Source organism: Cervus elaphus, chromosome 5 (assembly GCF_910594005.1).
Source record: "Cervus elaphus chromosome 5, mCerEla1.1, whole genome shotgun sequence".
Lineage (NCBI taxonomy): Eukaryota > Metazoa > Chordata > Mammalia > Artiodactyla > Cervidae > Cervus > Cervus elaphus.
This window is the reverse complement of record NC_057819.1, coordinates 69,121,130-69,137,085: the sequence shown is the minus strand read 5'-3', so window position 1 is coordinate 69,137,085 and position 15,956 is coordinate 69,121,130. Positions and strand designations below refer to the sequence as shown.

At 36.8% G+C, this 15,956-nt stretch overlaps 1 pseudogene; it reads left to right on the top strand.

Annotated features, from left to right (window-relative positions):
- The first annotated feature begins 11,411 nt into the window (after positions 1-11,411).
- Positions 11,412-12,395, top strand: LOC122693169 (annotated as a pseudogene).
- The last annotated feature ends 3,561 nt before the right edge of the window (positions 12,396-15,956 follow it).

Sequence of the window (15,956 nt, the reverse complement as noted above, 5' to 3'; positions counted from 1 at the left end):
ATAATTTTTATTATTTTAATTATGAGAATTGGAAGGTTCATAATGTGACCCCTAAAGCTAAATAATATTTTTGGTAATTCTCCAGCATCAGAGTAGGTCCAGAATTTACATTTTCTATTACAAAGGTAAGGCCATTTTGACCATTCATGCTGAAGTTATTATCTGCAATTATATCCCACAAATCTCTTCTCTCTTCTGTAGGTCTCCCTAGTTTCTTCACATGAAGTAGTTTTATTCATTAAACATATTACTTTTCAGCTCACTGCTCACCTTTTTTGTTTGGTTCTTTAATGCTCTTATTTTGAAACAAATCTTGGTCTTGCTGCTTTTTTAAAGAAACTCACTGTGGATAATTGATTGTAAATAATCTGTGTATCAAAATAGAAAATTCCAATACTATTTATGATACAAAGACATTACAAAGTAGGAATAAGATAGCATTTTGATTTGAAGGAGAGTATTGGACTAAAAAAAAAAACCAACTACTGGAAACACCCAACTTATTCGGAGACATTAAATAAGCTTACTTCCTATTTCACTCTGAAAATGTAAGCTATCTGAAGGGAACTTACTTAGACTCTTACAACTGTATCTACCAATTTCCAGCACCCATTCAGATATTTGCTACCTTCTTACCTACTCTTAAAAATGCATTCATTATCTATGTTCCTATGCAAAGCAATCAACCTCTTTATTGTACACTACACCTGATTTCCTTCTTGTTTGTGTGAGGGCATTGGTCTAAAAATAGCTTCTATGTCTATTTTATCTACATTTCACTTTCTATTTGATAATTTTACAAGAGCAAGGAAGCAAATCTGTTATACCCTCATCTTTCAAGTAAAATCTTCCATTGACTCCTTTTCCTTCATCAGTTATTCTTTCATTTCATTCTCTCCTCTTTCTTACAAAACACAAGAGAATCTCTAACACTTGTCTCCCATTTCTCTCCTTCTGTTCTGTTTAAACCCTTTCAGCCACACTTCAGTTAAATTTCTCTTTTCTGGGTCACCAGTGACCTCTATGTTATTCAACATAACTGTCATCACTCATTTCTCATCTTATAAAATCCACCAGCAGTGTTTCATCCCATTTTTCTTGGCACACTTCCTTTGAGCAATGATTCTTTGAGGTTGAGACCTGAAATCCAAATTCCTCCATGGTATTTCCACCTGAATGACTAATAGATTTCTTACACTGGTCCCAACAACAAAGCATATTTTCATGGAATTTGATACAACAATTCTAAAATTATATGCATATGTGCCTGTCTTCAAATAAATTTGGTGACAGGAGAAAAGAAGAATAGGAAACTAGATTTACTAATTGTAAGAACATATCACAAAGCTTTAGTTTGTAAAATTTTTGCTATATTCCCATGAATAAAGAATCCTAAAAGAACAGGAGAAATGGTCCAGACTTGGGTCCTATATATTTGTAGATTTAATATAAAGGCTATCAGGATGGAATTTTAACCTGTCAGGAAGCATGGACTCCTGGATAAATTCTGAAAGAGCCATATTGTCATTTAACTCCCCTCCACATCATCCTCTCATTTCACACACTCTTTGTGCTTTTTGCTCCTTGTGTCCCTCTCTCTTTTCTGATTTGTAGGTTTCTCTGAATTTACCCTGTTTCTATAACATATGTGTTACATTACCTGCCCCACCCCATAATCACAATATTATTTCTTATCCCACTCACTTCCTCTAGCTGAAGCAAATAATAAAGGATTAAGTAAATCAGGACTTGGAATAAAATAGAAGATGTTACATGTGTTTTGAAGTAGAAACCAAGGTTCCAGGATTAATTGCTGGAGTCCTGCTGTTAAGTCATAATTTTAAAATATTCCCTCTGTGAGAGTGGTCCATGTCAGATGGCTATTCCATGTCAGGAAAAGCATCTAAAATTTCATTGAAAATATGATAGCACTTGTCCCTTAATACCATGTGCAAATGAAGTCTAGGCAATTATTATTTACCTTTCTGATGAATCACTTCAATACTGCTTCTTTCTGGGGAGTGTGACTAAGCATTAAAAATAGGTAGAATACAAGAGTGTTTAGAGGGGCACACTCATTGATATAGACTCTCTGCAGGGACCTCATGAGCTAAGCCCTGATTTTCCCTCCAGCTTCAATTGCAATGCTACATTCCATCAGAGTAAACAAACTGGGGAATACATGTAAATCCATGGCTGATTCATGTCAATGTATGAAAAAACCCACTACAATATTGTAAAGTAATTAGCCTCCAACTAATAAAAATAAATGAAAAAAAATGAAAAGAGAAAAATGTCTTTAAGGTATGGAAATAGTACTTTTAATTTAAAATTAAGGCATATCAAGATCGAATACTGAGATAAGAAAAACAGATTTTGGATTAATGTATAGATTTTTGCATGAAAAACATCCACACATAAAAGTTGTTACTCTTTAGTAAGCATGATGTTGCTCTAGTCCCCACACAGTACATGCCTTTATGGACTGATGCTGTTCCTTATCCCAGAACTCATCTTTTGCATTTAGTAAATAAACAAACATTCCACTGCAGTCTGTGAAGGGACTATGTTCTGTCCTAATTTAGAGTTTTCTCTTTCTGAACATGAAGGGACTTGAAAGCACCTACAAATAGAAGCCCAGGAGAAGCAAAAAGAAAAAAAAAAAAAAAAACTAACTGATTGGGGTCATAAAATTTTTACAAACACTTGAGCAAGTCAAACCATAAATAACTGTGTCTTGGAAAATTGTAATGATGGGAAATTTCCATACCCTGAGGGAAACTGAAATTCAATCCTAAGTTTCATGACCTCTTAGGAAAACCTCTTTAAATTCCACTTACAGGTCAAGGAGGAAACTTTTGCTTCTTTATGTTTACTTTGTGACCATGGTGAAGACAGTGTTTGAGAATCAGTAGGGAAAATTCTTTACCACATCTACCAGAATTGCAACATCTCTCTTTCTTAGATGTAGAAGTAAGACTTAGAAATTTTATATTTCACATTTTGACCACCTGTTGAATGGGTTTTTTTTCTTCATAAAGAGAAGGATATTATCATTACCAGAATTTTCAAGAGACTGACACATAGTGAGATTTATAATTCACATTTTTGCATATTCACAGGTGATTTTAAATTGTGATGTAGTATGTAAAATTATGGGTATTGTGATGCAGGCTACCAAGTTTAAGGCAAGCTGTGGTCTGTCACTTAATTGTGTACATTTAGGACAATTCTATAAACCTTTTTGCCCTCAGAATGTTTATTTTCAATGCAGATTATATGTTTATAAGGCCAAAGGATTTGGAAACAAATAAAATAATACATGTGGAATTAATTAGATAGGACTTGAAATAATTTAGGTGTTGAATATATAGCAGCTGTTTGAATACAAACATTTTTGGAGGGTTATGTGTTCCTATTCAAGTCTAATGAAATTAGAGCTATCCTCAGGTTTTTATCTTCAAGTTAAATCCAAATAACTATAAAATGCAACATCTGAGTATTTTTATTAGAGCTAGTCGATAGCATTTTATTTACTGTTTCTTGATATAATTTATCATTATTGTTTCTTAATTTATTATCATTTAATTATTATTTCTTTATATGTTATATTTATCATTCATTTACCCCTCATCCTAGTGTTTCAGATTTTAAAAAAGTGAACTACGTATGTAGAACAAAGGTGATTTATTTAGAGACTAGTGATATGTAATACAGCAGTTAATTTCCCACAAAAAGCACTAAAGAATGGCCCAGGAAAGGACATGAAGGATAATAATGTCTTACTCAACTGACAGAGCAGAGTCTTCTGATTTTAAACTTGCTCATTTAATTTTCTCTATGTACACTTGATGTCATAAACAACATTAAATTTCTGCTGCAGAATTGTTCAAAAATATTTAAATGGCTGAGGTTTCTAACCGCCTTAGTGATGGTTGTTGTGACTTTTTCTCTCTCTTAACATGAACTAAATCACTAAGACAACAGAAGGAAAAAAGGCTCAGGCATCCATCAGGAAGGACACAGGTAGGAACTTTGAAAGGTTATTTTTCTAAATTCCCAAAATAGTAAGAGTATAGAAATTGAAACTTTGAGGGAAATCAGCAGAGCAATATTGAGGAAAGAGAAAAAGATCTGAAATCTGAAGAGAACACATTTTTCAGGCTGTAAAGGAAAAGAATATGCTTAAGTAAATGAAAAATTAAACTATTATTGTTGGAGTAAATGGCAACGCTGGATAAAAATGCAGTTGGTTCCAAGAATTTAACTTGGACGGTAATTAGAATGGGTTTTTAATCTATTAATTTAATATTAAAATATAATTAGAAAATACTGCATATAATGACATCCTTATTATTAATTTCCCATATAATTTTGAATATTATATATATTTTATAATTTATTTTAAATTATATAATAGTTACATCAGCTTTAAATTAGACACAGAAATTTCTGTATTATTTTCAGAATGAACAATGCTAGAATAATGTTGCTGCCAAAACGAATGGGAAGAAAACAGTGAGTAACGGTAAGAGCCAGGAGGCAAAATTTCCAGGGTCCCAGGTCCAAAAGATGGTTCAGAGACCTCAGTTCACGGTGTGAAGGGCCCTCAGCAATCTTCTGTGCATCTCCAGCGTCTGAAGAATATGGCTATCAGGGAAGGGAAGTCCGTGAGATATTTTCTCAGAAATGTGAACAACACAAGCTGTTTCCAAGAAAAACGTTTGAAGGGAATGAAGGAGGAAACAGACAGAACAAGCTCCATCTTGAAAGCAAGACTCCATCTTGGGCTGGACTGTGGACTTTGAGCTATATGCCCAGTATCTATGGAAATGACATACCAACTGGAAAACCAGGCCCCCTGGATGGAAGAGCCCCAGGGCTCGTACCTAGACTCTCTGTTGCCTAAAAGAATACCCTAATTGTCTGTGTAACTGAATAGAATCGTACATTCTATTATGCTTATGGGGGTAGGACGACAGGCCTATTGATAATTGTCCACTGTTAACTACCTAGCCTTAAGGCATATGAATCACGAGTTAGCTCTGATTGTATCTTTCTTTTCCTTTGTTCAGACTGGTTTCAGGGAATTTGGGGAGGTGGGTTTGGGCACATACACTTAGGGTATATAAGGTTTTCAGAAAAACTGGTCAGGGTCCTTGGCTAAGAGGAGACTCTGCCTTGAGCCCTCCGGTGTAATAAACTGTACTTCACTATCTGCATTGTCCATTTGAGTGAGTTTGTTTCCCAGAACACGTGGCTATAACAAGAAAATTGATAGGGAGGGCTAGGCCTATGATTTAGCTATCCGTGGATTCTTTACAGCAGGAAAATACTTACAGTGCAAGATTCTATGTTATGTTAGCATGTTGGTTTCACCAGTACAACTTAATTACACTGGATAAGTAATAAAATTATCCTCAAACATCATCTTTTCCCGAACAAATATTTAGGTGATAAATAATATGATGTTGTGGGTTTTAAAATTTATTTTTAATGTTAATTTTTCTTGTTATTATTTCAAAATGCATGTTGAAAATAAAAAGTCTCTACTATCTTCATACATTATTAATGAATATGGTTGCACAATTTTTCATTTAACATGCTGTAAAAATTCTTCACCAAGTACGTCCTTATGTTATTAATTAGTGTTTTATTCATAGCATATTTTGTTATTAATTTATAGTAGACTGAGTTGGATAAACATTCAATATTTTAGGTATTTCTGATTTTTTAATAAATGAACTATCGTCTTCCATAAAACTTACATCACTTTATTTCACTCTTAGAATAATTTTTAGGGTTGCGGTTACTTGTGTAAAATATATAGTCATTTTTATGACTCTAAAAATATTTGCTAAAATGTTTCCCAATTAGATAATATGAATGAAGCTGTTTCATTGCAATTTAGAAGACATCGTTTTTTAAAAACCTGACTTAGAAACCTATTTTATTCTTATGATAGAGTGTTCAGTGCACTTTGTATGTGTAAACACTATTTAAAAAAATAAAGCTTATATCAAGATTTTAAATTAGCCTCCAAGTAATAAAAATTTTTTAAAAAATTTAAAAAAAAATTCCACATCTACCTGTTGAATTAGACATTACAAAGCAGTTCATAGTAACTGTCTTATTTGACTCTCACAGGTCAACAGCTTGAACAAATGGTACTCTATTTTATCGGAGAGGACTCAGAAGCTTTGTGGTTTCTTCAGTGACACATGACTATAAATCTGTAGCTTCTAGAATTTTTATATTGGAAACTGAACAGTTATTATTGTTATTTTAATTAACTTTTCATTTTGGAATAATTTTAGATTAATAGAAAAGTTGCCAAGATAATACAGACTTTCTGTCTATTCCTCAATTATTTCCCCCTAATAGTTATCATCTAACATTACTAGTAGTATATTTGTCAAGACTGTAGAATGAACATTGATTATATTACTCTTAAAGAAGCACAAGATTTTAATCATGTTTCACTAACTTCTCCACTTCTATCACTTTTCTGTTCTAGGGGTCAATCCAGGACAACACAGCACATTTAATTACCTTCTAAATAATTTCTGATCATAAACCTTGTGATCGTAAACTTTGAGGACACTGTCCTCTCCATTATCTAAGTATTAACAGTAATTTTGGAAATTCCTCTTATCTAAAAAAAATAAAAGAACAGTTTGATTTGTTCATATTTAATGAGCATTTGATTCTAAAATGGTATTTCTTAGAAACTTCCCAGATTAGGGAAGTATAGAGCCTAAGAATTACTTGTTAGATTAAAACAGAGCCTTGCTCTTTCTCTCCACCATTTGTATTATTTTATTTTCTTTGTACAATGACACTACCTGAAAAAGAAGTGAACACCTGAGGATCTGGGCTTCCTAGGTGACGCTAATGGATAAGAACTTGCCTGCCAATCCAGAAGACAGAAAAGATGCAGGTTTGATCCCTGGGTCGGGAAGATCCCCTGGAGAAGGGCACGGCAATCCATTCTAATATTCTTGCTTGGAGAAGCCCATGGACAGAGAAGCCCGGCAGGCTACAGTCCATAAGGTCACAAAGAGTCGGGCACAACTGAAGCAACTTAGCACCCACACACACACACATGAGGGTCTAAAGACTATAAAATTGTATTCAGGGATTATTAAAAACTTAAAAGTGTTGCAAATTTAAATGATACCATATCTTCATTGTGGTAACCAATAAAACTATTTTATATTTGTGAATATATAAAAGGATGAGTACAGATATTTGTAAGCCTAGGTCATGGTAAAGCAGAAATTAGGAGTAAAAGGATTGTCACTTCTGCTCTCTGTCAAGGCTCTGGGAGTTTGTTCTCACTGATGGCAATTTTCTCCAGTGCATCTAACTGCATTAATGGTTTTATCAATATCAATATTGCCTTATCTGATTCTTCCAAAAACCTTATCAGTAGGTATTGTTATTATACACAATTACAGAATAGAATCTGAGCTCTTGAGAATTTTAAGTAAGTTTTCTTATCACATAATATAACTTAGTACAAGAGCTTTGATTTGAACATAGGTCTCTATGAATCTGGACCTGATGTCTTTATTTCATTTCATTGTCTCTGCATATATTGATAGTCTTTACTCTTTAATATATAGTCATTAATTGATTCAATGATCTTATAAGGTTTGTTTCATGTTCATGTTTGTTTGATGACATACCTGAATATGGAGTTCAGAGTACAGGTGCTGTTTAGGGATGTCTAGTACCCTGGAAACAATTTGTTTTAAAGTAAGTAAAAACACACGTTATATATACATCTGTATATTTGCTAGTTTTATTCATATTTTCAATCATTTTTGTTAGCTGTCAGTGTTATTTATAAAAATCAACTCTTAATCCTTTCAGAAAGCCCAATTAGGTTTTTACTTACCTATTTAACAAGCATAGATAGTATGTATATGTAGACACACACACATACACACACACACTCATTTGCCACTTGACTGATAAATTTTCCATATGTACAAGGAAGGACACAATCATATTTCCCTGGCTGTTTAACAGTAAAGAATCCATCTGCCAATGTAGGAGACAAAGGTTCAATCCCTGCATCAGGAAGATCCCTTGGAAAAGGAAATGACAAGCCACTCCAGGGTTCTTGTATGGGAAATCTTATGAACAGATGAGCCTGACAGGCTACAGTCCATGGGGTCACAAAGAGTCAGACATGGCTGAGTGACTAAACAGCAACAAAGGACAATCATTCTTCAAAGTTGTGTCTTGCTGTAAGAAATGAAGTCAAAAGTTGGAGTAATATCTGGATGACTAATGGAAAAGCTTTCTGTGGGTAAGCTGTTTGGCTTTTTAAGTGAGAAAAGAGTCACTAAGATCAGTAAGGGCATTTTATCATAACCAGCAATTTCACATTTTCCAATTTGACCCTCATTGTAATTGTATGATTATATGATTATCAAACTACTGCACCATTGCACTCATCTCACATGCTAGTAAGGTAATGCTCAAAATTCTCCAAGCCAGGCTTCAGCAATATGTGAACCGTGAACTTCCAAATGTTCAAGCTGGTTTTAGAAAAGACAGAGGAACCAGAGATCAAATTGCCAACAACCCCTGGATCATCGAAAAAAACAAGAGAGTTCCGGAAAAGCATCTATTTCTGCTTATTGACTATGCCAAAGCCTTTGACTGTGTGCATCACAATAAACTGTGGGAAATTCTGAAAGAGATGGGAATACCAGACCACCTGACCTGCCTCTTGAGAAACCTGTATGCAGGTCAGGAAGCAACAGTTAGAACTGGACATGGAACAACAGACTGGTTCCAAATAGGGAAAGGAGTATGTCAAGGCTGTATACTGTCACCCTGCTTATTTAACTTCTATGCAGAGTACATCATGAGAAACGCTGGGCTGGAGGAAGCACAAGCTGGAATCAAGTTTGCCAGGAGAAATATCAATAACTTCAGATATCCAGATGACACCACTCTTATGGCAGAAAGTGAAGAAGAACTAAAGAGCCTCTTGATGAAAGTGAAAGAGGAGAGTGAAAAAGTTGGCTTAAAGCTCAACATTCAGAAAACTAATATCATGACATCTGGTCCCATCGCTTCATGGCAGATAGATGGGCAAACAGTGGAAACAGTGGCAGGCTTTTTTTTTGGGGGGGGGGGGAGTCCAAAATCACTGCAGCCATGAAGTAAAAAGATGCTTACTCCTTGGGAGAAAAGTTATGACCTACCTAGACACCATATTAAAAAGCAGAGACATTACTTTGCCAACAAAGGTCTCCCTAGTCAAGGCTATGGTTTTTCCAGTAGTCATGTATGGATGTGAGAGGTAGACTATAAAGAAAACCAAGTGGCGAAGAATTGATACTTTTGAGGTGTGGTGTTGGAGAAGACTCTTCAGAGTCCCTTGGTCTGCAAGGAGATCCATCCAGTCCATCATAAAGGAGATCAGTCCTGGGTGTTCATTGGAAGGACTGATGTTGAAGCTGAAACTTCAATACTTTGGCCACCTGAAGCAAAGAGCTGACCCATTGGAAAAGACCTTGATGCTGGGAAAGATAGAGGGCATGAGGAGAAGGGGAAGACAAAGGATGAGATGGTTGGATGGCATCATTGACACAATGGACATGGGTTTGGGTAAACTCCGAGAGTTGGTGATGGACAGGGAGGCCTGGCAAGCTGCTGTTCATGACGTCACAGAGTCGGACATGAATGAGCAACTGAACTGAACTTATAGTTGTATGAAATGGGTAGGGACTTTACATGTGAATCTCCCTACATTACAGTAACTCATATACTTTTGGGAGAAGTCAATGGCAACCCACTCCAGTACTCTTGCTGGAAAATCCCATGGACTGAGGGGCCTAGTAGGCTGCAGTCCATGGGGTCACGAAACCTGAGCGACTTCACTTTCTTTTTTTTTTTTTTTTAATTTTTTCTTTTTTATTTATTTATTTTTCCATTTGTTTTTATTAGTTGGAGGCTAATTAATTAGCGACTTCACTTTCACTTTTCACTTTCATTCAATGGAGAAGGAAATGACAACCCACTTCAGTGTTCTTTCCTGGAGAATCCCAGGGAAGGCGGAGCCTGGTGGGCTGCTGTCGTGGGGTCACACAGAGTCGGACACGACTGAAGCGACTTAGCAGCAGCAGCAGTAGCATATACATTTGAAACAGACACACACCGTGAGTACTGCTTGATCTGATTGGGCCACCTTGAATAAATGCTTAGCAATTAATAAAGCCTTGGGCTCTGGCTATAGTCAGCCTTCTTTTTCTATTCCTTACCTATGTGGTTACTGTCGGTTTATATCTGTGAATAATTATTATCTTCTGATTCTACATCATTGGCTCTGTGTCCTTCATCAAGAAGCATCAGTCAATCATGAACACAGGAATCAGGTTATAACTTCTACAGTGAATGGAGATTCTAGAGAATCCCCTCCTGTTCTGAAGCGCTTGCTATAAAAATTTTTGCTTCTTTTCCTGTAGAGTCAGTCACTTCCATGCTGGAGTCAGAGGTTCTGGGTTAAAATTCCAGAGCCAGCATCTGTTATTTCTTTAACTTTTTCTCTTTAAGCATGGGCTTTCTCCCGGTAAAACTGGGTAATAAGATCTAACATGGACTGTTTCTTAGCCACTTAACTCTGAACAACTGCTTCCTTGCATTATTTAACTTAGTCATCATAACAGTACATATTAGAAGGTATTACTTATTTTTGTCAGCTTCTATTCTTGTTTTTAAATAATGAGTGATAAGAAAGCCAACTTAACACATGGATATTTATTATGTATTAGTCTACAGCAAGGTGTGTTCCCAATGATCTTTCTTTCTTTCTTTCTTTCTTTTTTTTTTTAAGAATGAATTAGTTGATTTTAAAGTCTCAATTTTTTTAGATTTTAAAGAAATAACTAGGAGTATAGCCATGATCCAAGCACTTCTTCAATTTTGTCTTATTTCTCCTTCTACTATAGATAAGGAAGTCACCTGATCACAGATGGCATGCACACATGCACATGGCAGGCATGACCAATAAACTGCTTTTTTCCTTTCTTCAGAACATGGATGTGGCTTCAGAATTCTCACAATTCACTCCAGGAAACCACTACTATTAGGGTATGACCAGAGTTGGCATTTGAGATAACAACTATTTCTTATCCCCACCCCAGGTGGATCCCTACTCTTTTACATTGAAGCTCTATCTTAAAACATTTAACAATTTATCTAAACTTCAATTCTTCCTGGTATCCCCCTACCACCTTCAACAAATTTCTAGCTTTGTGTTCTCAATGAAAAAGCAAGCACAAGAACATGTCAATTTTTCACATGGATGCACCAATTTGTTGATGACTATGATGAGTCCCAAAACTGGTCTTAGACACAGTTGTCTTTATTCTAACTGTAGATTCTACATGCTCACTGAGGTACGTTTCACCTTTTCCTTGGAAATTACACAAAACCAAAGCTTTGTAACTGAGTTTTTCCTCCTGGGGCTTTCACAGAATCCAACCATGCAGAAAGTAATATCTGTTGTGTTTTTGTTCATTTACATTGCAACTGTTGGGGGCAACTTGCTAATTGTGGTGACCATCAGTAGCAGCCCAGCACTCCAGGGCTCCCCCATGTACTTCTTCCTCACTTTTCTGTCCTTCCTGGATGCATGCTTCTCCTCCGTCATTGTCCCAAAGATGATTGTGGACTCTCTCCTTTGGAGGAAAACCTTTTCCTTCAAAGGCTGCATGACCCAGCTCTTTGCTGAACACTTCTTTGCTGGGGTGGAGGTGACTGTCCTCAGTGCCATGGCCTATGACCACTATGTGGCCATCTGCAAACCCTTGCACTATTCTTCTATCATTAACTGCAGACTCTGTGCCCTTCTGATGGTGGTAGCCTGGACAGGGGGCATCCTACATTCCATGATACAGATTCTCTTCATTTTCCAGCTGCCTTTCTGTGGTCCCAACATCATCGATCACTTCATGTGTGACTTTTACCCACTGCTAGAGCTTGCATGCACTGACACTCACATCGTTGGCCTTTTGGTAGTCACCAACAGTGGGTTTTTCAGCATCTTAATCTTCTCCTTGTTGCTTATCTCCTATGGGGTCATCCTGCTGTTTCTGAGAGCCCATAGCTCTGAAGGGCAGCAGAAAGCCCTCTTCACCTGCGGATCACACATTGCTGCTGTGGTTTTGTTCTTTATCCCGTGCATATTTATGTATGTATGACCTCCATATTCTTTTTCCTTTGACAACCTGGTAGCCATATTTTACACCATCCTAACTCCCTTGTTCAATCCTTTGATTTAAACTTTCAGGAACAAAGAAGTGGAAAGTGCCATGAGGAAAGTGTGGAATAGGACAATGGTGGTTTCTAATGAAAAATAAAACATTTAAAGTTGAATAAAAAATTCAAATTTTCTAATCACACAAAATGTTATATGGATGAGCATTGTTTGACAGGGGTTGACTGTGGGGATCACAATAAACTGTGGAAAATTCTGAAAGAGATGGGAATACCAGACCACCTGACCTGCCCCTTGAGAAACCTGTATGCAGGTCAGGAAGCAACAGTTAGAACTGGACATGGAACAATACATTGATTCCAAATAGGAAATGGAGCACGTCAAGACTGTATATTGCCACTCTGATTATTTAACTTATATGCAGAGTACATCATGAGAAATGCTGGGCTGGAAGAAGCACAGCTGGAATCAAGATTGCCAGAAGAAATATCAATAACCTCAGATATGCAGATGACACCACCCTTATGGCAGAAAGTGAAGAACTAAAGGGCCTCTTGATGAAAGTGAAAGAGGAGAGTGAAAAAGTTGGCTTAAAGCTCAACATTCAGAAAACTAAGACCATGGCAACCAGTCCCATCACTTCATGGCAAATAGATTGGGAAACAGTGGCTGACTTTATTTTCCTGGGCTTTGAAATCACTGAAGATGGTGATTGCAGCCATGAAAATAAAAGACACTTACTCCTTGGAAGGAAAGTTATGACCAACCTAGACAGCATATTAAAAAGCAGTGACATTACTTTGTCAACAAAGGTCCGTCTAGTCAAGGCTATGGTTTTTCCAGTGGTGATGTATGGATGTGAGAGTTGAACTATAAATAAAGCTGAATTCCAAAGAATTGATGTTTTTGAGGTGTGGTGTTGGAGAAGACTCTTGAGAGTCCCTTGGTCTGCAAGGAGATCCAACCAGCCCATCCTAAAGGAGATCAGTCCTGGGTGTTCACTGGAAAGACTGATGTTAAAGTTGAAACTACAATACTTTGACCACCTGATGCAAAGAGCTGACTCATTAGAAAAGACCCTGATGCTGGGAAGGATTGAGGGCTTGAGGAGAAGTGGACGACAGTGGATGAGATGGTTGGATGGCATCACTGACTCGATGGACATGGATTTGGGGGAACTCTGGGAGTTGGTGATGGACAGAGGGACCTGCCGTGCTGTGGTTCATCGGGTCACAAACTGTCGGACACGACTGAGTGACTGAACTGAACGGAACTGAAAGTAATGTAATATTATAAAAAATAGCATAAGTTCCAGGAAATAATTTAGGTTTCATTCTTAGATCACTTATGAACTCTGATCTGGCAATTCAATAGCCTCAAATGAAAATTAAGTAGACTTGAATTTTATGCTTACTTAGAATCTAAAAATCAAAAAAGAATGAAAAAAATTACTCTCACTTCTTGATACTCATTTGATATTTTGGAAAATATTTCTGGAGGGAAGACAAAATTGTCTTAGAGATTAGGTTTTACATAAATATATATGTATTTATATATATGTATTGGGCAGTGAACTTTTTCCCAACCTAATGTGTCGCTGTACATCTGAAAATAACAAAACATTGTAAATCAACTCTATTTAAAACATAAATAAATAAACAATAGAAAGAAAAACATTAATATATTAATGTTTCAGATTTGACAAAGAACTGTAATTATTGTTGACATTAGCCCTTTGATATTGATGATAACTATAAACAGTTTGAAAGTGAAAGTGATGATGCTCTGTAATGTCCAACTCTTTTGTGACCCCATGGACTGTAACCTACCAGGCTCCTCTGTCCATGGGATTTTCCAGGCAAGTGTACTGGAGTGGCTTCCCATTTCCTTCTCCAGGGGATCTTCCCAACCCTGCTCTCCCGCATTGCAGTCAGATGCTTTACCTTCTGAGCCACCGGGGAAACCAGTTCACACTTTGATATAACACAAATAAGAGTAGTTAACCACATATATTTCATATATGGGCTTTTAACTGCCTTCAAAGACTTCCAGGCCTCTAGAAGAGATGGACTTAAGGAAAGTTTATGGAGAAGAGAACAGAATTGCCTCATATCAAGTCATATGAGTTGAAGTTTAACCAATTGTCCCCTAGGCTTGATTTTGCCCTTGGACTGTTTGAGCTAGGTAGCTCATTGCATATCACTTGGGCCTGGTTTGGAAGAAATAGTTTCCTTGGAGCTCCTGAGGCTTAAAGCCTACCTTAAGCATTTGCAAACTTTTGTGTGAATTTCTATAAATATCCAGTATAGTAAAAATAAAACACTTAGCCTCATGATTTTTCACAAAAAAAAAAAAAAGAGAGAGAGAGAGAGATACAGTGGGAAGGAAGCTGGCCACAGAGACATTTATTTCTCAGACTTTAGGAATAGTTTACTCCAATTAAGTTTCTAAGAACCGAATTAAGAAATTCACTCCATTTTTCAGAGCATTCTCTCTGCTCCAATACAGACTTTGCTGTTCTGTCTGACCCAGTGTTTCCAGGAAGGAGCTGTGTGAATTATGGCTACATAGAGAGTTCCCTTTCTCCATAAACTTTACATTCCATCATCACTTGTGATAGAAGGCTATGATAAATCTCAATGAAGTATAATTTGGGTGTTTTATCCAAGCTTCACATAATTCACCTTCTCAGTAAATGAAAGTTGAAGATATGAAAAATACACTCTGTTGGAAGTCATCTGTTTAGTTGTAAGAAAAGAGGTAATTTTCTCAATCAGTCTGAAATATTTTCTTCTGTGCTGTGCTTAGTCTCTCAGTCATGTCTGACTCTTTGTGACCCCATGGACTGTAGCCTGCCAGGCTCCTCTGTCCATGAGATTCTCCAGCAACAATACTGGAGTGGGTTGCACTCTTCCAAGGGATGTTCCCAACCAAGAGATTGAACCAGGTCTCCTGTATTGCAGGCAGATTCTTTATCATCTGAGCCCTAAACACTGATCGAAGTTTCCGTCTTGGGGAGCTCCTGGTTCAAAGTCTATGGTCAGAGCTGATGCTTCTGGGACAGAGTATGAAATTGGGCTCCACTTTCTACACACCTGGGTTTCCAAGATCCTTGACAATCCTTGTTATGACACACAACAACAATCTCTCTTTAATGGGTTTAAGTGATGGCGTGGTTGTTCAGGAAGAAAGAAGCTGAACTGTGGGATGAAATCTCGGATAAAATGACTTTCTCTAAGATGTTTGCTCTCCTCCCCACTCGATGTCTTTCTATATCCCATCCCCGACTCTTCTTTCCCTGGTACCTGCTCACTCCTCTCTCCTGTTCTGACTACATTAGGATGCTTCTTTCCTCCTTTTCACTATTATTTAGTTAGATTTTTTTTTTTCTTTTTGCTTTAATATTAGGCTCAGCAAGCAGTTTAATGTGCTTGGTTTTGGAGTCAGGACAGAAAGTTAAGATATCAATTGCTAACCTTCTCCATGACTCATGATTTCTCTTTTCTAAGATGCAATCTATGTGATGATTAGAATTTGATATTTTATATGAAATGTATGGCGAATGCTGAGAGAGGCTACATAGTAACATCCTTTCTAGTTCTAGCCTAAGTGCCTTAATTAAAACACTGTGTATCACAGGTCATGCTTTGTAACTAGAAATGGATGAATCACATGGCCAGTCCAGTTACCTTGCAAAAAAAAATAAAAGTGT